The following is a 22,958-nucleotide window of genomic DNA, read 5'->3' as shown; positions in this document are numbered from 1 at the left end:
AATCTTTTTTTTTTTTTGGTTTTTTGAGACAGGGTTTCTCTGTGTAGCTTTTTGCCTTTCCTGGAACTCACTTTGTAGACCAGGCTGGTCTTGAACTCACAGGGATCCACCTGCCTCTGCCTCCCAAGTGCTGGGATTAAAGGTTTGTGCCACCACCGCTAATTGATTCTACATAATAAATAGTATTTGAATGTTTAAGGTTTCCCCACCAACTCATATGTTTGAACATGGTTGCCAGCTGTTTGTGGCATTTAGGAAGATTTTAGAACCTTAAGAGGTAGAGCTTTGCAGAAAGATGCATGTCACTGTTGACAGGGTATTTGGTTTTATTTTCTGGATTAACTTTCCATTCTCTCATTGCTTCCAGATTATTGATGCAATGTGATAGACTAGCTTCATGATTGTGTCACCATGCTTTCCATGACATTTTCATTCTGGAACGGTAAGCAAAAATAAGCCTTTTGCCCCTTAAGTTACATTTTTCAGGGTATTTTACCCTGACAGCAGAAACAGAACTGGGATAATAAGGGATAAAGAATGAGAATAAATAGAAGACGACTTCCAGGTTCCGAAACCAATAGGCTATAATATTTGTGGTGCTACAGACTGAAAAATGTCTTGAGAGACAATTTTGGTCTAGTGTTAAACATTTCATATAAGGGAATTAGAGTGACATTCAAACAATGTAGTCTGATTGGCAGTGGTAGACATAGGCTTGACCAAAAAGAGTCTTAATGCTTGGAGAGCTCTGGGGATGGGAGCAAGTACTAATTAGATAAAACAAGGAGTCTTTGTTAGATCTTATTTAATCATGGGGATATAACCAGAGATGATAATTAGGCTGCTGGTGAATAGCTTCTATTACTATGCTTTGACACTTCTGATTCAGCTCAGCTCATAGATACATCTTGAAGGTGCATAAATATAAAAATGAAAATGACAAGCATATGTAGGTGTGTGTTACAGGCAAACTTGGATTTATAGCTGGCTTTGTAATTATTGCTCTCTATACATCTATATCTAGTATCATAATGTAAATAATATGAGTGTATCATTTTGTGTATAAATGAGTTTTCAAAACATTTAATATAACCATTTTCAGGTATTTAATATTTCAAAGTATTTTCTTCAAATAGATTAATTCATTCATTCATTCACAGGTACCTCAGAACATCAAGGTTAATTATACCATTGTGTGCCATACAGATTCATTCAATTATAACTTCAAGGATACCTTAAAACAACATATGTAGAGTACTTGTATACTCATGACCTGGGATGTAAAGGTATGTCTCATGTCTTATGTTACAAAATGACCAAATCTTATTAGAATATAAACAGCAGTTTAACTAATATTTCACTTTTTATTTTTTTAATTTATTCTCTCATATATTACATCCTCACTGCAATTTTTCCTCCCTCTGCTCCTCCTAGTCCCTTCCCTCCACCTCCCCTCTCCCCTAGCTCCCCTGCTCTGTTTCTCTTCAGAAAAAGAACAGGCTGCCCAGGAATGCCAATAGAATACAGAATAACAAATTAAGTAAGACTAGGCATAAACCCTAATATCAAGGCTGGACAAGGTAACCCAGTAAGAGGAAAAGGTTCGTAAGAGCAGGCAAAAGAGTCACACACACACCCACTTCCACTGTTAGGAGTCCTGCAAGAACACCAAGCTACACAATCATAACATATATGCAGAGGACCTAGTGCAGACCCATGCAGGCTCTATGATTCCTGCTTCAGTCTCTATTAACCCTACTTAGTTGATTCCCTGGGCCATGTTCTGTAGGAACATTCTGGCTTCTACCATCCTTCCTCCCTACTCCTGTTGCCTTCCCCTGGCTCCCTATAATGCTTGGCTGTGGGTCTCTGCATCTTCTCCCTCAATTGCTGGACAAAGTCTCTCTGATAACAGTTGGGCTAGGCACCATTCTATGAATATAGCAGAATATCATTTGTAATCATTTCATTGACTTTAAAAAAAACAACAACACAGAGCTCCTCAGAGCCTTTGTGAGAATCAGGACATTTTCTTAAATTAGCTTCTTTTATATGTCTGTTTTCATATTTATGCCTTTACTATTTCTATTTGCCATGGAGAATATGAAAAGAAAAACGAGGACCACTTTAACAAGTCTATGTATGCTTGCAAAGGGCTGTGTGTGTGTGTGTGTGTGTGTGTGTGTGTGTGTGTGTGTGTGCCCTTACATGAACATGATATGGAAAGCGAAAAGGGAAGTCATTTTTGCTTTCTTGTCAAAATAATACATGTCTTAACAATATACAATTTGAGTTTCATTTTATATGCTTTACAAGTGGTAAGTACAGAGATTTCCTATGTTTTGTTTGTTTATTATTTCATTGACTACTATTTATTTTCTATTTTCCTTTTTGCATACAGATCGTATATTTAATTTGAAGGATAATGCCGTAAACTCTTCAACATTTTTATAAACATTCAAATTTTATTGACCATCCAATTCTCCCAATGAATTGCTTATTTTATTTCTGATAAAAGTCCCTATATTCTTTTTTATTAGATTAAAAAATACATATTCCATGGTTGAGGATTTAGCTCAGTGGTAGAGCGCTTGCCTAGCAAGTGCAAGGCCCTGGGTTCGGTCCTCAGCTCTGAAAAAAATAAAAAAAAATAAAAAAAATAAAAAAATACATATTCCAAATATTATTTTAGAAGTCTGATCTCATTCTTATACTGACACAAATAAGTCATCCTTATTTGATATTTACACATTCCTTTTTATAAAAAATTAACATTTAAAACAGCTACAGCCAAAATCTCAGTAGGAATTCAAACACTGAAACATTACTACATCTCAGTCAAAGTGCCTTCCATATAATATAAATTTCTGATAATTCTCTCTTGATATATATTTCCCTGACCTTCTTGGATATAAAATATTGTTAAGTGACACTTTTGATAAAATTACCAAGGGCTGGATCCCTGGTCGATTATATTTTTAAAAGCTATTGAAGGTACAGCTAAACTTCCTAGAAAAAGCAATTAAATTATTTATGTATTGTCATTAGTAGTATAAAGCAGTGAACTAAAGGTAACTTACATCTAAATACTTTTGTGGAAGATTCCTTTACACTGTGTGAAGACATGTCACTATGATTGGTTTAATAAAGAGTTGAATGGCCATTAGCTAAGCAGAAAGATGTTAGATAGTACTTCTGGGGACAGAGAGGACTCTGAGAGGAAGAAAGGCAGAGTTGCTAGCCAGATGCAGAAGAAGCAGGATGATTAGTACAGAGGAAAGGTAATTTAGCCATGCAAAATAACATAGATTAAAAATATGGGTTAATTTAAGTTATAAGAAATAGTTAGGAACAAGCCTAAGCTAAGGCCAAGCTTTTATAATTCATAATAAGTCTCTACGTAATTATATGTGAGCTGGTGATCCAAAGAAAAATCCTCCCAGATCTCATGGATTTGTTTAGAGCATCAGATTTCACAATGGAAGGGTATAATATAGAAGCAAAGTAAAAGTGAAAAGAAATATGTTTCGCTAGGTATGGTGGTACAGGCCTTTAATCCTAGCACTTGGGAGACAGAGGCAAGTGGATCTCAGTGAGTTTGAGGCCAGCCTGATCTAAAAAGTGAGTTCCAGGACAACCAGGAATGTTACACAGAGAAACTTTGTCTCAAAAAAAAAAAAAAAACTAAAAAAAAGAATTATATTTCTTTTCTTGATGTAAAAAAATAATCTAGTTTAGCTCCATTAAAAGAATGCAGGGTGTGAGTAGTATTTGGATATGACTTCATATATATATATATATATATATATATATATATATATATTATTGTATAAATATTCTCTAATCACAGACCTTCGAAATCCTCCTTTATTCCTCCCATCTCCCAGAGAATTCCTTCTCTGTTATGTTTCTCTCCTACTTTCCTGACTTTTTTGTGGGTCACTCTATTAGATTAGAATTTTCTACATAAGAATGAGTGTGAGGTTGTTTATTTTATGAAAGGCAAGGTATCAGTGACTATACCACTGAGAAGTATGATTCTACCATTTCTATTAACATAGATGGGACCATAGAGGCTGTCCTCATCGGTTATATGACATTGATGGATAAAGTCTTGTGTAGATAAGCATTGCTTCTGTGACTTTATGGGTGCAGCAGCCATGTCAGATGCAGTGGCATTTTAAAGTACTCCCCATCTGTCACTTCTTTCAATCTTTTCACCTCCTCTTCCACAATGTTCTCTGAGCAATGATATCTTAGATATCCTGCTTAGAACTGAGCACTCAACAGTCATGTGTCTCCATACATTGACCAGTTATGAGTTTCTGCATCAACCATTCCCACTAGAAACAGAAACTTCTATAAACAAACGTGAGAAAACACTAATATTGCAGTATAAACTAAAATATTTAGAAGGCCATTTTATGCCATGACCATTTAACAAAACAATATTAAACCCTTCCTAAGGCTAGAGTTGTAGGTGGTTGTGAGTTGCCCAATGTGGATTTTGGAAACTGAACTCCAGTTCTCTGCAAGAGCATCAGTTGCACTTAACTGCTGAACCATTTCTTCAGCCCCTGCTGTGGATATCTGTATGCAGTGGAATGTTGCTCTGATTGATTGATAAATAAAATGCTGATTGGCCAGGAGCCAGGCAGGAAGTATAGTATAGGCATAATAAGGAGAAAGGAGAATTCTGGGAAGTGGAAGGTTGAGTCAGGAGACACAGCCAGCCACCACTGCCATAAGAAGTAAGATGTAAAGTACCAGTAAGCCACAAGCCATGTGGCAACTTATAGATTAATAGAAATGGATTAATTTAAGATATAAGAACTAGATAGCAAGAAGCCTGCCACAGCCATACAGTTTATAAGTAATATAAGTCTTTGTGTGTTTACTTGAGTTTGAGTGACTGTAGTCCCTGGTTTGACTAGAGAAATATCCAGGTACAAGGGCCCAATTATGAAAATTGTTGAAGGTAGCTTTTCAAGGTTTCTCTCAAATATCTATATATGGCTTTGCTTAACAATAATTTGAAAATAAGTGTAGTAGAACAGGTCCATAGGGTCGAGGAAACTGGCTCAAACCAGTTACCACATAACTTACTTTCTTATGAACCAACCTGGAGTCTGCCTGAGGGACTAGCAACAGGCACTGTCAGAGTTCCTTACCATGCCTAGCCAATGAGGGATGACCATGCAATGCTACCAGATTGGGACACAGTTTGGGTGTTGGGAGAAGGGTATATAAGGCCTTCCCCACTATTGAATAAATGAGTCTGCTGTTTGCCTTCAACTAACTCCCAGTGTCTGTGTTGTGGACACCATGCCTTCTCACTCCCTCCTCCAAGGGAGCCATTAAGATCCAGCAACAAATAAGGATAAAATATAGAGTTTGTGAATTTGATGTTTCATGTCTAAAGTTGTTAAAAGATCTGAAAATTAGGCACTAGGAGGCTATTTGCTCATTCTTATTACTTTCCTGAGCTATATTTTATTCAATTTATGACCTCTATCATTTCCAAGAGATGGTAAATATTTTCAAAGATAGAGAAACAAAATCAATTCTTAACAAGCAAAAAGACTTCGTGAATAAAGGAATTATATCAGCAAAATCACTTCATATTGAGAGGTACATAGCTTCTATGAATTGCAAATTATAAGAAATATTGGTCATAGAATTGAATTGTATTCCTTAAAACTATTTTTATATTGTTCAAAGCATGTGTACATAGCAAAGATATTCAAAAAACATTAAAATCTACCCCACTCAAGACTATGAAGTCAACCTTGCCAAGAATTTTTGACAAACTTCTGAAATTTTTCCAGGCATTAGTACATAAATACTGCAAACACTACACGTCAATTTTTTTTTTTTACTTAACCCTGCCATAGGACTCATATCACACAGGGCTATAATATCATTTTAGTGCTTGCTAATTTTTATGGATGAGTGTTCTCATGTGAGAAAAACAGATTATCAAACCACATCAGCAGTGATAAAGATAAAGATTATTTTCTGACTGTTAATATTTGTGAAAAATTGGCAAAGATGTATTGAAAATAAGCTAACATAAGTAAAATGCTGTATGTACATTTTGAAGTTTGTACATTTTGAAATTTGATATTTTTTTGTCAGATTGCTAACAGCTTGCATAGCCACCAGTAAAATAGAACTTGGCTATTTAGATTCTTGCAAGTTCCATGTTAATAATCTTAAGATATTGCAAATATGATTTGTGAAACATTACAAAGTAATAAATTTCATGGATTGTCATCTAAAGAAAAATAAATTAACATATGAGAGCTTGCATCAGTCTATAATATATAGTATGAAACTTTGAGTTCCTTCACCCATAATACTTTTGGTAAAACTGTGAGCACATAACAATTAAGAATTTGGTATTGCATTAACTTATAGGAATTCTCTATAGATGTCTAACAGATGACTGACAGATTTTAGCCATCAGTAAATATTACATTAATAAAAATTAAAGCCTATTTAAAAGGTGAATTTAAATGGTTTTAATTTTGTATTGTTAAAACAATTTTAAGTTTTAAACCAGATAGCTGATTGCCTGTAGATATGATTATTGAAGCAATCCTCACTGAGTGTAGAAGACCTTGGAAGTATTATTATTCTATATAATGTGCTTGTGGGGGATGATCTACTCATTATGTAAAATAAATAATTAATTTCTTTGCACTAAAGTCAATAGTGAACAGTATTTTCAATAATACACTGCACACAATATTCTATATGAAGAAAGTTCATTTTTTACCTAGTTTATTTTTGGGTGTTCTCCTTCCTTTATTGTGTATTTTCCTAATATTTTTCTTGATTATCATCTTAAATAAGTGATTCATACAGTGAGGAAGGAGCCAGAGAGGAGCCAACCTTTGCAGAAAGGCAAGTAGAGAATTATATGGATATACGTTTTAGATAGCCTTATTGCCATTTGTTATAGAAATATTAATATCATTAAATTTATAACAGGAAAATGTGTGTGTTTATACTTGCATTTATATCTTTCTTCTCCTTTACCTCTTTTTTTTTCAAAAAAGACTTATTTATTTTCATGTATATATGTGTTTGTTTTTTCTGTATGTATATGAACCATGTGTACCTAATGTCCATGGCAGTCAGAAATGGGCATTGGATGGATCCCCTAGAACTGGAGCTACAGATGGTGGTAAGCTGCCAACTGGATCCTGGGAACCAAACCTGAATCTTCTGTAAGAGTAGCACATGCTCTTAACTTCTGATCCATCACTTCAGCCCCAAATTTAATGGTACTTTACAAAATTATTGGTATAGAACAAATTGATGATAATGAAAAAAAAGAGAAAACAACTTCTTATCCACTACAGATATTTTGAATAAAACTGATTTAGTCTATGCTTATAAAGAATTTCAGCTATGCTTATATAATTTTAGAAATCTTAGAATTAAATTCTTTTTCTTTTTCTTTTCCTGCATCATCAGATAAGCAAAAATTTCAAGTAAAGTTTTCAAATGTTGTCTATTTATTAATATATTCCTAATTTTGAGAAGATTAAATGTTTAAAATTTCTTGTGCTACTTCTTCACAGATCTGCTGAAAATTACATCCTACTAAATTCTAGACACTGAATGCAGTATAGAAATATTTTAAAGTAATTATAATTTTTAATTGCAGAAAAATAATCCATCTGAAACATCAATCTATTTTAAAATGACATAAAATCTCAAAGTAGTTGACAGTCATGTTAACTCTGTGATATTTCAGTATGAGCGATTTACCTCATTTGTAGTAGTTTTTTTTCAAAAGAGCTAAAAGCATTTCTGACATTCTTTCTTGTATTTCTCATATTAAATTGCAGTGATGTCTTACTTTATAATCTCTTTCTTTTTATTGCTGTTTTACAATATACCCATTATTGTTGTTGTTGTTTTCCAATATCAAGTTTTCCCGTGAGTCCTTTTTTGTAGTTTGGCAGGAGCAAGGTTTTATTGGATGTATTTATGCTTTCTCCCCCTTTCTTTTCATAATCAGGCACTCAGGAGCCATTGGAAAACTTGTTTTGTGTTGGAAACTGCACATATGAATCACTTTTTGCTATTTTTATGGTGTTCACTTAAAGTATGAATGACAGATTGCTGCTGAGACTGCTCATAATAAAATAGTTTGCAGTTAGGTGGTAGCTCTTGACCAAAGAACTCAGATTATGATAGAGAGTTAAATGTCCAACATTGGTGTAATAGGTAAGGTTTATTACAGCCACATGTGCACCATTAATCATTGGCAGAGCTGCCAAAACAATCTAGGGGGGTTTTATTTCAGACTAAGACCCAAAAACAGCTACTTTGGTATTTGGTTTAACCACTAAAAATAAATACAGATTATAATTTGAAATTATTTCATAATTTAATGAATTAAATATGACAAATATTCCTTGATTGTTTATTATTTTATGGCCATTGTACGAGGCAAAATAGAATGTTTTAATGTTAGAATAAATAAGAGACTTGTGTTAATGTACTAACACCAGTCCTCACCAAAAATAACCTATGGTATGATAAAATTTGACCAAATTTTTTTCGTTTTTAAAGAAACAAACCCTTATGCTGTGCTCATTTCAAAACCTCTAGTTATAGGTTAAATAGAGCTGGATATAGAAAAGTCAGTGCTGGAAAGGCTGTAGATGACATATTATTTTTCTTTGGTATTCTAGTTGGCAGGTTGATTGGGAAACATGAGCTGAGCCTCATAGTGTGAAGTTAAATAAAGAGCTAAGAAACCTGTTATTAACACCAGCAAATGATACATGGAAAAAGTAAGAGATAAAAGACTCACATTCCTATGAGATTCTTATGTATTGAATGACATTTTCTAGAACAAATAACTTAGATTTTAAAAACTGTATACTGACTGATAAGAAACTTTCAGCACTGTAAATAATATATCAGAACAATGATTTGACAAATTGTTTTAGACAGAAATTAGATAAATATTTGTTTTAATCACCAAAGATGAATGTTGAAAATGTTAATGCAATCTAAATTGTATTATTATTAGTACCAGCTAGATGCTCCATGCTTTAATGTTTTAAAAATATTTTATTTTTTGATTACAATATAATTACATCATTTCCCCTTCTCTTTCTTCTTTCCAAACCCTTCCTTGTATTTCTTTGATCTATTTCAAATCCATGGCCTTTAATTGTTTCTTTAATTGTTATTTCTTTTGACACCTTAAGGTCTTTGTTTAGAAAAGAATTGGTTAAAGATTTATACTAATGAAGAGGGACATATATGCTCTGTATCGTAGTAGTTTAATATTTATATTATATCATAGTAGTTTCAATTGTATATTGATTTATCAAAACCGCTGAACTACATATCAATTTATTACATTATATATTATATAATATGTTATCTATGTGCATATATCACACATATTATATTATATATTAGGTTATATATATATATATATATATATATATATATATATATATATATATTGATTTGACCTAAAATTAACAAAGAAACCTCTACCAATCCTGATGAAGTTCTGTATTTTTTTTTTTTCTTTTTTTTTTTTTATTTTGCAATACAATTCAGTTCTACATATCAGCCACGGATTCCCTTGTTCTCCCACTCCTGCCCCCCTCACCTTCCCCCAGCCCACCCCCCATTCCCACTTCCTTCAGGGCAAAGCCTCCCCCGAGGACTGAGATCAACCTGGTAGACTCAGTCCAGGCAGGTCCAGTCCCCTCCTCCCAGGCCAAGCCAAGCAACCCTGCATAGGCCCCAGATTTCAAACATCCAACTCATGCAATGAGCACAGGACCAGGTCCCACTGCCTGGATGCCTTATCTACTTATCTGTAGATATAAAGGTAAGTATTTAGAATGTAGTTAGGAATTGTACTGGTTTAGAAAAGTATTGGTAGTCAATTCTATCTTTAGATGCATGACCTCACTTGCTATTTGTAGTTATACAGTACCAGTCATGATTTCCCTTTTGTTAAGCTGGCCTTGAGGGTGAATAGAAAGCTGTTAGTCACCATCCAAATATAACTGCTTCTATTTCACTTTTAGGGTTATCTTACCTTGATGATATTTGTTGTGGTTTATAGAAATTATGGCTTGATAGAAATATTTATTGCCTCTCTCCCTTGTCATTTTGCATAGTTGTTTAGAGTTCTATGAAACCTAGTCCTCCAGGAGGAAGATTTGGGGTCAGATCCACAGCAAATCTCTGAGTGCTATGTAGGAATTATGTAATGTTTTCAGCAATAGGGAATTAACACCATCTTCTTGGAGTAAACCAAGGGAAATATCCACACCTGTGTTTATTTTGGAAGTCACTGGAACAGCCTAACCAACAACTCAAAAGTAAGATTTTTATGCCTGTTAGGTTTTTTTTTTGAGGGGGGAAGTCTTTTGTTCTTGAGCATAGTATTAGAATCACAAGTAGTATAACCTTACTTAAAATTTAAATTACACACATACACACACACACACACACACACACACATACACACACGAAAAAAAGTTTTGTATTTAAATTTCAGGTCAATATAAAAGAAATGATTTTTTATTCCTTTTGCAAGCATTCTTAGTGTGTTTTTAAATCTTTCCTCCCTCCCTCTCCTTCCATATTGGCTTCTTTTTTCCCCTCCACAATTAAAATCTTCCTTTTTATAAAAGGTCATTTATGATTAATTGTCTTTTAATACAAATATAATCATGTATTTTAAAGTGTTAGTTATAAAGTGCTGATGTAAGTGCATGACATTTACTAATTTTTTGGTTTTTAAATTTACATTTATTTATTTATGGACGATTGATTGATTGAAGTGCATGTGGAATTCAGAGAACAATTTCTCCCCTGCTACTGTATGTGCCATAGGATTCTAACTTGAATCCTCAAGCTTTGGAGCAAGTGTCTTGAAGGGTTATGCATTTCACTGACTCCTCTTACTATATTTTAAAAATTACGGGATTTGGGGAGAAACCTGGTGCTAGGGAAATCCCCAGGAATCCAAAAGGATGACCCCAGATTAGACTACTAACAATAATGGAGAGGGTGTCTGAACTTATCTTCCCCTATAATCAGATTAGTGACTACCCTAATTGTCATCATAGAACCTACACCCAGTAACTGATGGAAGCAGATGCAGTGATCCACAACTAAGCACTGGGCTGAGCTCCTAGACTTCAGCTGAAGAGAGGGAGGAGGGATCACAGAAGCAAGTGAGGTCAAGATCATGATGGGGAAAACCACAGAGGCAGCTGACCCAAGCTGGTGGGAGCTCATGGACTCTGGCCTGTCAGCTGGGGAACATGCATGGGACCAAACTAGGCCCTCTGAATGTGGGTGACAAGCATATAGCTAGATCTGTTTGGGGAGCCCATGGCAATGGGACCAGGACTTATCCTGGGTGCATGAAAAGGCTTTTTGAAATACATTCCCTATGGTGGGATACCTTGCTCAGCCTTGACACAGTGGGGAGCAGCTTGGTCCTGTCTCAACTGAGTATGCCAGACTTTGTTGACTCCTGAAGGTAAGCCTTACCTTCTCTGAGGAGTGGATGAGGGGTGGGATAGGGGGAGGTGGGGGGCAGGAGAAAGGAAGGGAAGGGGACCTGAGATTGGTATGTAAAATGAAAGACAACTTTTTAAAAATAAATAAATGAATAAAGATTAAACTGTATGTATAATTGATGCTTACTTTACAGTAATTCAGGGTCTTGCTTGTTTGAATAAAATTTATTATTTACAATTTTCTGCTAAAATTTACATTATTTGTTTGTGAGAATTTCTATTTAAAGACCTAAATTTATAGGAGGAATACTATTAGAGTGGGTGCTTGGCCATGCCAAAGTTATGAGAAAAGTGTGAAGACAGTTTTATTTGTAACCATCAGTACTGATTTCTGTAGAGCATTAGGATTAACAGAGACATAATTATGGAAGAAACCATAGTGAAGATGTTATCTTCCTAAATATATAAAGAACATCTACTTGGAAAACTATGTAACTCAGTTCTATAATATTTAATGCTTATCAGTATGATTTCAATGTTTCTATTCATACTCAATGTGAATATTTAGGGCTTAGTATTTTACGTATATCTAGTTCATTGTTTATATCATGAAACATGTTCAATCTTATTATTGACAATTATAGCTCTTTAGGATGCTGGAATCAACAACAATAATACCTTACACTCATGTATTACTTTACAGTTTATAAAAAACATTGTTAACATGATCATATATAGATGTACCACAATAGTAAATGGAGTAGGAACAACATAAAAAAAGTTAAAAGGCTTTTGAGTCGCCAATCTAGAATTGAATCTTGGCTCTGATTTTTTTCTTAATTTTGAGCAAGTTGCATAATTTTTTTGGATTCCACTTTTTTTTTAGGTTTGTTGTTTAGTTTTTATTTTGGGAGATAGTTACATTTAAACCAAAATGTAAAAATAAACAATATATGTTACCTATTCAGCTTTAAGCCTGCCTCTTAACCTCTTTGTAATACCTTTTTTTATTTTTTGATTATTTTATTTTATTTTACAATATAATTTAATTCTACATATCAGCCACGGATTCCCTTGTTCTCCCCCTCCTTCCCTTCCCCCCAGCCCACCTCCCATTCCCATCTCCTCCAGGGCAAAGACTCCCCCGAGGATTGAGATCAACCTGGTAGACTCAGTCCAGGCAGGTCCAGTCCCATCCTCCCAGGCTGAGCCAAGCATCCCTGCATTAGCCCCAGGTTTCAAACCGCCAACTCATGCACTGAACACAGTACCGGGTCCCACTGCCTGGATGCCTCCCAAACAGATCAAGCCAATCAACTACCTCACCAATTCAGAAGGCCTGATCCAGTTGGGGGCTCCTCAGCAATTGGTTCATAGTTCATGTGTTTCTATTCGTTTGGCTATTTGTCCCTGTGCTTTATCCAACCTTGGTCTCAACTATTCTCGCTCATATAAACCCTCCTCTTTCTCACCAATTGGACTCCCAGAGATCCACCCAGGGCCTAGCCATGGATCTCTGCATCCAGTTCTCTCAGTCATTGGATGGGGTTTCTAGCATGACAATTAGGGTGTTTGGCCATCCCATCACCAGAGTAGGTCAGTTCGGGCTGTATCTAGACCATTGCCAGCAGTCTGTTGTGGGGGTATCTTTGTGGATTTCTGTGGGCCTCTCTAGCACTTTGCTTCTTCCTATTCTCATGTGGTCTTCATTTACCATGGTCTCCTATTCCTTGTTCTCCCTCTCTGTTGTTGATCCAGCTGGGATCTCCCACTCCCCCAAGCTCTCTTTCCCTCGACCCTCGCCCTTCATTACCCCCACTCATGTCCAGGCTGTTTATGTAGATCTCATCCATTTCTCTGTCATTGGGCAATCCCTGTGTCTTTCTTGGGGTCCTGTTTTCCAGGTTGCTTCCCTGGTGTTGTGAGTAGCAGTCCAGTCATCCTTGTTCCACATCTAGTATCCTCCTATGAGTGAGTACATACCGTGTTTGTCTTTCTGAGTCTGGGTTACCTCACTCAGGATGATTTTTTTCTAGATCCATCCATTTGCCTGCAAACCTCATGATGTCATTGTTTTTCTCTGCTGAGTAGTATCCATTGTGTATATGTACCACAATTTATTTATCCATTCTTCAGTTGAAGGGCATCTAGGTTGTTTCCAGGTTCTGGCTATTACAAACAATGCTGATATGAACATAGCTGAGCAAGTGCCCTTGTGGTATGATTGAGTATTCCTTGGGTATATGCCCAAGAGTGGTATAGCTGGATCTTGAGGGAGATTGATTCCCAATTTTCTAAGAAAGCACCATACTGATTTCCAAAGTGGTTGTACAAGCTTGCATTCCCACCAGCAGTGGAAGAGAGTTCCCCTAGCTCCACATCCTCTCCAGCATAAGGTATCCTCAGTGTTTTTGATCTTAGCCATTCTGACAGGTGTAAGGTGGTATCTCAGAGTTGTTTTGATTTGCATTTCTCTAATAATTAGGGATGTTGAGCAATTCCTTAAATGTCTTTCAGCCATTTGCGTTTCCTCTGTTGAGAATTCTCTGTTTAGTTCTATAGCCCATTTATTAATTGGACTGTTGGGCATTTTGATGTCTAATTTCTTGAGTTCCTTATATATTCTGGATATCAGTCCTCTGTGAGATGTAGGGTTGGTGAAGACCTTTTCCCATTCTTTAGGCTGTCGCTTTGCCTTGTTGACCATATCCTTTGCTCTACAAAAGCTTCTCAGTTTCAAGAGGTCCCATTGATTGATTGTTTCTCTCAGTGTCTGAGCTACTCGTGTTTGGTTTCAGCGCAGAATTCTACCAGATCTTCAAAGAAGAGTTAATACCAATACTCTCTAAATTGTTCCACACAATAGAAACAGAAGGAACATTACCAAACTCCTTCTATGAGGCTAAAATTACCATGATTCCTAAACCAAACAAGGATACAACAAAGAAAGAGAACTACAGACCGATCTCCCTCATGAACATTGATGCAAAAATACTCAATAAAATACTGGCAAACAGACTCCAAGAACACATCAAAACAATTATCCACCATCATCAAGTAGGCTTCATCCCAGGGATGCAAGGGTGGTTCAACATACGAAAGTCCGTCAATGTAATACACCATATAAACAAACTCAAAGTAAAAAAACCACATGATCATCTCACTAGATGCAGAAAAGACATTTGACAAAATCCAACACCCTTTCATGATAAAGGTCTTGGAGCGATCAGGAATACAGGGAACATACCTAAACATAATAAAGGCAATTTACAGCAAGCCAACAGCCAACATCAAATTAAATGGAGAGAAACTCAAAGCAATTCCACTAAAATCAGGAACGAGGCAAGGCTGTCCACTCTCCCCATACTTATTCAATATAGTACTTGAAGTTCTAGCCAGAGCAATAAGACAACATAAGGAGATTAAGGGGATACAAATTGGAAAGGAAGAAGTCAAGCTTTCCCTATTTGCAGATGACATGATAGTATACTTGAGTGACCCCAAAGATTCCACCAAGGAACTGATATAGCTTATAAACACCTTCAGCAACATAGCAGGATACAAGATCAACTCAAAAAAATCAGTAGCCCTCCTATATACAATTGACAAACAGGCTGAGAAGGAAATCAGAGATACATCACCCTTTACAATAGCCACATATGATATAAAATACCTTGAGGTAACACTAACCAAGCAAGTGAAGGGCCTATATGACAAGAACTTTAAGTCCCTGAAAAAAGAAATTGAAGAAGATATCAGAAAATGGAAAGATCTCCCATGCTCATGGATAGGCAGGACTAACATAGTAAAAATGGCAATTTTACCAAAGGCAATCTATAAATTAAATGCAATCCCCATCAAAATACCAACACAATTCTTCACAGACCTGGAAAGAATAATACTCAACTTCATATGGAAAAGCAAAAACCCAGGATAGCCAAAAGAATCCTGTACAATAAAACAACCTCTGGAGGCAACATGATCCCTGACTTCAAGCTCTACTATACAGCTAAAGTAATAAAAACAGCTTGGTACTGGCATAAAAACCGACATGTGGACCAGTGGAATCGAACTGAAGACCCTGACATTAATCCGCACACCTATGAACATATAATTTTTGACAAAGAAGCCAAAAGTGCACAATGGAAAAAAGAAAGCATCTTCAACAAATGGTGCTGGCATAACTGGATATCAACATGTAGAAGGCTGCAAATAGATCCAAATCTATCCCTGTGGACAAAACTTAAGTCCAAGTGGATCAAAGACCTCAATATAAATCCAGCTACTCTGAACCTGCTAGAAGAGAAAGTAGGAAGTAGTCTTGAATGCATTGGCATTGGACTCCACTTTTTCAAATCTTGTGGAATATAATAATTTAAAACCCATCTGATTCCAATGTGTTTGGAATATATTGCTATATAAGTGACCAAATAGTTTTTAATATTCATATATAATGACTGTTTGGAGGATTCAAACATTTGTGACTTGCTTGTGTTGTAGATAGGACTTAAAAATAAACGTTCAATTCTGAATTTTATATGGTATCTCACTGCATGTGTGTAAGTACTATAGTTTGGAATTTGTTTGATAAAATGATATTAACATTGGGAAAATGTGCTATCATAATCATATAATATATATAATATCATACTCATGATAATGTCATAAAATTTATTATTTATGTGATTTAGTTTCTCATGCTCTTCTATATGGTTTCAATCTGCTTGAGAGATTTTTCTTTTCTTTATCGATGATGGCTGAAATTCCTGAAGTTCTGAACAAACAATGAAGTATAGTGGAAATGTTGCAGATACAAGAAACAGTGGTTGGTCACAAGAGGCACTTGAGCTTTGTTTAGTAGAAGATTTTCACTTAGATTTTGAACTGTCATTTAAGAAACATATTTACTTATACAAGTATACTACATGGCTGAAAACACATGGAGAAAAGATGGATGAGTAGGCTCTGTAGCTGAAAATGCCAGTTGAACTTAGACTTACAGTTATTTCTCCCAAGGAACAAGCCATGTAAATGAAGTTATCTTGGACTTTCTAATGCATCCCATCTTCTGTTTAAGTGTAAGTGGATAATCTTGGAGAGCAGAAAAAATTTGGAACTTTTTGGACTTTAAAAAAAATCTATGAGACATTATCCAATGTGCTTAACTCACTAAATTTGGTGACATTCGTGCCACAGATATAAGAAATGAGTGCAAAAAATCATATCCTTACCATTTTCAAGGAAGAGCAAAGTGTCAAGGAGAGATCTTACTGAAAGCTTAGAAAGTTAGGGAGAGACATAGTAGCAACATGTGAATGATGATCTGCACATTGCACAACTGAAGAAAAGATTAGAGCAGGTAAAAGAAGCTTTAATAGCAAAATTATTTGGAGACAATATTTTTAAAGATGGAATTCAGAAATATACATTCAATGGAACTATATTTTTTTCTTTAGAAGAATGGAATTATGAAGGAATTTACAAAACCTAACTATATTAGTAAAACCAATGATAATTCACATTCGTTGAGGATGTCAGGAATGCTATCATTTTTGTTAATATTCTTTTTTTTATAGCATAGCACTCTGTACCTCAATGTGGCCTAGTGTTCATGGAAATTCTCGTTCTCTTGCCTCCTAAGTGCTAAGATTACAACCACCATCCTCAACTCAATACTTTACCATATTTATCCTTTATACTAAGCCTGATAAGGACAGTATTTTTGGCTTTATTCCCACTTTAGGAACTAGAAAGATAAATCACATCAAAGTTAGGAAGTATACTCAAAGTTTCAGAGTCTAACCTCTCTGACCCGAAAGCTTGAATCTCTTCTAGTGCAGCATCCAACTTCCTTTGCCACAGAAGACACCAGCTAGCATTGTGAGCTGTTCTTCCTTTTCCATTTTAATATCTTTACTACTTCTACAGCTGCAGATTTTATCATCTAGCTAACAAGTAATTTTCAAAGCCATATGAATGCTCTCTAGAATTACTAATGGATATTGTAACAGTTGAAAGAATGTAGGCAGTTGCAAGCAAGTATATACACACTAAGGGGAATCTGAAGAGACCTGATTATATCTTTTTTTCATTTCAGATCTGGAAAAATTATTCCCTATAAGCATCTATTAACATTGTTCCATTCTTAGTGTTCCCCCAAACTCTGTGACAAGCCATACAAAAGATTTAAAGACTACCTTACTGTCATCATGGTTTGCTGTTTGGAATCCATGACTTTGCTGTGTTGATGTGTTCAATCTGCAGCACATACATTTGTAAGTTGCTACTAAGAATGTTTATGTTTACTACTTCTACTATGCTATAGTTGAAGTTTGCTGTGTATGTTTCCAAATTTAGTGTATATTTCAAATTTCCTATTTTTCTGGATAAAAGCCTATAATGGGATTTGGATTACAGATGGAGAAATTGGCTGGTGGATGAGTTTGAAATTAGGAATCAATGAAATTTGGTGTAGAACATACTTCCTTTGAAGGTTCACTGCTGGAGTCCTCAGTCATGTTTGTTTTCCTATGGAAATGTAAGCTGCTAGCTCTAAAGAAAAAGCCATATTACTTGAATTCAAACATCTCTAATAGCAACATATTTATTTTTATTTTCATAACAGAAACAGTAAGAGCACTTGGGTTTGTTGGCCAAAATATTTTCCAATTTTAATTTACTCTTAGATACAGTGAATTTCAAATTTTCTTTTTATCATGACCCATATTAGGAAATACGTCTGGACATGGAAACTAAGAATTCAGGAAAATGAGATAAGAGGATGATGAGTTTGAGGCTAACCTTGTCTATAACATGAGAAACTGTCTCACAAAAAAGAAAAAAACTGTAATTTAAGGCAGTGTTTGTGTGTGTGTGTGTGTGTGTGTGTGTGTGTGTGTGTGTGTGTGTGTGTTGTCAACTGGAAACAATAATTCCTTTACTGATTTAATCTTTTCTATGTTATACTTTAGCCAATAAAACATGTGCTGTTGCTGATAGACATATATAGTAACAACAACCATTTATAGATAATATCAAGCATATATATATGTATATATGATGTAAGTATTAGTAAAAGTTACTTAGAAGAACAAATATGTATTTATAGGAATCAATATATATTACAGGAATAAATATATTTAAAAAAATATATATTAGAGAAATGAATATATATTTAAATGAGGTTTATTCAGTGACTTATTACTATGGTCTAGGAAGTTTAACAATGTCTGTCTTACACCAGAGAGGCTGAGAACTAGGTCATTTGCCAGTCCATTATCATTGGTCATTCCATTAATCTGGATGTCTCACCAGTCCTGACATGGTACTGATGTCTCCTGGAAGATTTCAGGAGAGTCAATTGTATGTAATCCACATTGAAAGCCTGAAACAGAGTCCCAACATCAGTGAAGGGATGTAGCAGTGGCAGCAACAAGGTAGATTAACTCTCCAGTGAACCAGAGGGTAAGCAGGGAAAAGATTCTTCTTTCTTCTACTGTTTACCTGGACTGCCACCAGAATATGCTAAGCACATTAAAGGTGAGTCTTCACATTTCAAATAATTCATTAAAAACTTTCCTTCACAGGTGTGCTCAGTGTTTACCTTTTAGTTGATTTCTGATCCCATCAAGTTAACAACCAAGATCAAGCATCAGAGTTTGTGTGTCCATTTCTTTCTTATTAGATATTTTTGTTGTTTTAATTTGGATATTCAAATTTACACAACATAAACAGTATGTCATTGAACATAATATCATGTGTACCCTTGGCTATCTATCTGAGTTTCAACTTCATGATAATATTTTCCAAGATGAACAACTAATGAGTCAATAAGTATGATTATTTTACTGCATATTTGAGCATATCAATTATATTTCAGAGATTATATCAATTTATATTCACACAAACAGTATATGGGGATAATTTTGATGTTGTGCCATTTAAAGAAAAAAATCATTAAAGAAATTAGATATATGTTATATCATGCTTTATGTGGGAGGCTAGCTGGGAGACTCTTTCTAAAAAAGAAAAGGGGATAATATAGATGTGATAGGATAAAAGGGTATATTATTGAATCTACTTTTAAAGAGCAACAACTTGTTTAAAATGTTTTACATTGTTATGGATTTTAGTTTATTGATACAAATTTAAAGTTAATTTTGTTATTCTATAGGTTTATTTCTACTCTCATTTAAGGTATTATGTTTGTGCATCTCATTTGAAATTATAATGTATAATTAAGAAATGCAGATTAATAATTATTCATCTATGATAGTCAAACTTATGGTCATATTAATTAAATTTTCTAGGTTTACATGGATATGTTTCAGATAGATATGTAATCTTCAAACACTTCAAAGATCTACAGAATATGGCATTTAAAATGTTTTTTGAAAAACTTAGACTTTCTGGAGAGTAAGACATGTCTGCTCCTGGAAGCACTGATTTACTTCAGAGAAGATGATGGGCATCAAAGAGACTCCATATGGAGTTTGCTTTCCGTATGGCAAAAGTTGGCCATTTGGTCAAGAAACTGTTCTTGCCTGGACTGCTTGAAGAAATGTTGTATCAACTGGACATGAAGGACCCATGAATAAATGACCACTAAATTATACCAAAACAAGGTGAGATGGTTCTTCAGGTTCCTGCTTTGCAGAGGAGACTGCCAAACATTCTATAGGACACAAGGAGAAGCAACTGAGAAACTCTAAGTTTATAGGCTAAAAATAGATGCCCAAAGTTGCAGAGGAACTTTGGTTGAATGTTCATGCAGCCAGTTGTCTCTGTCATTCTAGATTTTTGGAAGTTTCTTACAATGCATTTACTTAGGTAATATATCTTCCTGTGGTCTTTGATGTAATTGAATGCTAGATAGTTACAGTTATAATTATAATTTTCCTTGGTTATGATAAAAAATAAATTAGGTATAAAACTTTAGACATACAAATATAAGATAGATGATAAAATATTTTCTTTAATTTTGTCAAATACAAATAGACTAGATATTATAACTGTAATTATTGCTTGATAACTGTTTGTTATATATAATTTTACTATATTAAAGCTAAAACCTTCCTTTTTGTTTAGATAGAAAAGGTGAAGTTCTATGGGATATCTTTCAGTATGCTGTGTATACATGTTATTCCCATTGGTTAATAAATAAGCTGCTGTGGCCTATGGCAAGGCAGCTTTGAAGCAGGCAGGAAATCCATGGAGAGAGACAGGAAAGAGAAACGTGGAGTCTGGAGAGAGACATCAACCTGGTGCCCAAGGGACAACATGCCAGCAGACAGGTAAGCCACAGAACACATAGCAAAACATAGATTAATAGAAATGGGTTAAGTTATAGGAGCTAGCTAGCAAGAAGCCTGCCATAGGCCATACAGTTTGTAAATAATATAAGCCTCTGTGTGTTTGCTTGGGTCTGAGCAGCTGCAGAACTGTGGGTGAGAGAGATTTGTCTGGACCGTGGGGGTTGGGGGAGAGCACGCAGGACCAGAAAAACCTTCTGACTACAGATTGAGCAAAAATCCTCTCCCTAGCTCAGCCAAGTGTAGACCCTTCCAATCACCTAGAAATCATGCATATGATCAAGCAATCCTCTAATGTAGCTCTGCTAGCTAAAGTAAGCTCAGATCTCACTAGGAAACATTTGTGGGCTTCCACAACTTTTATTTTTGCCCATTTTTGCAAAATTATTAAATTATACCTGTGGTGGTTTGAAAGAAAATGGCCCCCAAAGGCAGTGGCACTATTAACAGTTCTGCCCTTATTGGAGGAAATGTGTCACTGTGGAGGAAAGCTTTGAGGTCTCTTTTAATCAAGCTTCCCTCAGTGTGACCATCGGTCAACTTCCTGTTGCCTGCAAGATTTTACACTCTCAGCTTCAACACTACATCTGCCTACATGCTTCTGTGTTCTCCATCATGATCATAATTGACTGAACTTCTGAAATTGTAAACAAGGTACCCCAATTAAATGTTTTCTTTATAAGAGTTGCCGTGGTGTCTCTTCACAGCAATGAAAACCCAAATTAGGATAATATCTCTAGCCATATATTTTCTATAACTACAAAATTGGTTAACACTATAAGAGAATTGATTTATACTTCTATTTGCTTAAATATTTAGTAATTGTAACTGCAGTTTTTCAGGACTTCCAGTGTATACCAATAAAATTTGGGCTATAAAACTAAAATGCTATTGTTATAATATTTCATTATCATATTATCATAGTTTTATCTTATTTTAATCATATTTCATTGTCTTTGTTTCTGAGGCAGGATCTCACTCCTGGAGCTTACTATATGACATAAGCTGGTTTTAAACTCACTTCAATCCTTTCATTTTTGCTTTCTAATATTACAGATAGGAGCTACCATGTCCAGCTCTGTAGTATTATATTATGATGTATTAAGTTATTTCTTATAATTGTTTATAATCATTATACTAGCATTTCATCATAAGCTTATTTGCTATAGATGATTGCTACAGACTTACATTTGAATTGTGCTTTGACTCAAGCATGACTTTTTATAAAAAATATGTAAACTGTGACATCTTCAGAAATTTCTGAAAATTAATTTGTTTAGGGATTTTTTGTTTCTGCTGCATACCAGGTTCATGGGATATTTCTGTGACAGACCTGACCATGTTTTGGGGAGGATTGTGAATGGATTTTGTAGAGTACTGTGGAAGGATTGGGCTAGAAAAAACATCATTCAGAGTTTAGAGAGCTGTTGTGGGAGCTTGGAAAAGAAGCAGTGCAGATGATGGAGGCTTGACCTGTAGAGTTTTAGAGGAAAGTTGAAATGCCAAAGGGGCTGTTTGAGTGATATTGCTGCATGTAGAACACAGGGTGCCCTCGGATCTTGCACTTTATTCCTGCCCTCATGGCATTTGATTGAGATCTATTTAACCTGCTGTCCCCCTGCCTTCCTGCATGGTTGTACATCTTTACCATTTAATACTTGTTCCTGCTTCTTGACTTGGGCCAAATTTTGTGTGTGTGTATGTGTGTGTGTGTGTGTGTGTGTGTGTGTGTCTGTGTCTGTGTGTGTGTGTGTTCAAAAATATGTGATTCTGGTCAGCTTAGTGTGAAGAACCAACTACAATTACAAGGCTATAGCATCACTAAATTAAAATATTGTTTTGCTAGAAAATTTATGTTGGTTAGCTGGAGTTGGGAAGTTAGCAGTGATTAAGAATTGATGCAGAATCACTCAAGATCAAAAATCTTGGAGTATTTCCTCATTTCCATCACAAAAAAATAAAGAAATAAAAAAACCTGTGGTTTGTGGGGCACAAAGGCTGAATATAATTCCAGTAGCTGAACTTAGTAGTGTAAGAGTCACCCAGGTGGTACTGGTTTTGAAGGCATGGAGAGGTCATAGTTAGCATCTGATGCTTGATACTTTGAAAGTCCAGA

This window comes from Peromyscus eremicus, chromosome X (genome assembly GCF_949786415.1).
Source record: "Peromyscus eremicus chromosome X, PerEre_H2_v1, whole genome shotgun sequence".
Classification (NCBI taxonomy): Eukaryota; Metazoa; Chordata; class Mammalia; order Rodentia; family Cricetidae; genus Peromyscus; species Peromyscus eremicus.
Note: the sequence above shows the minus strand (reverse complement) of the source record.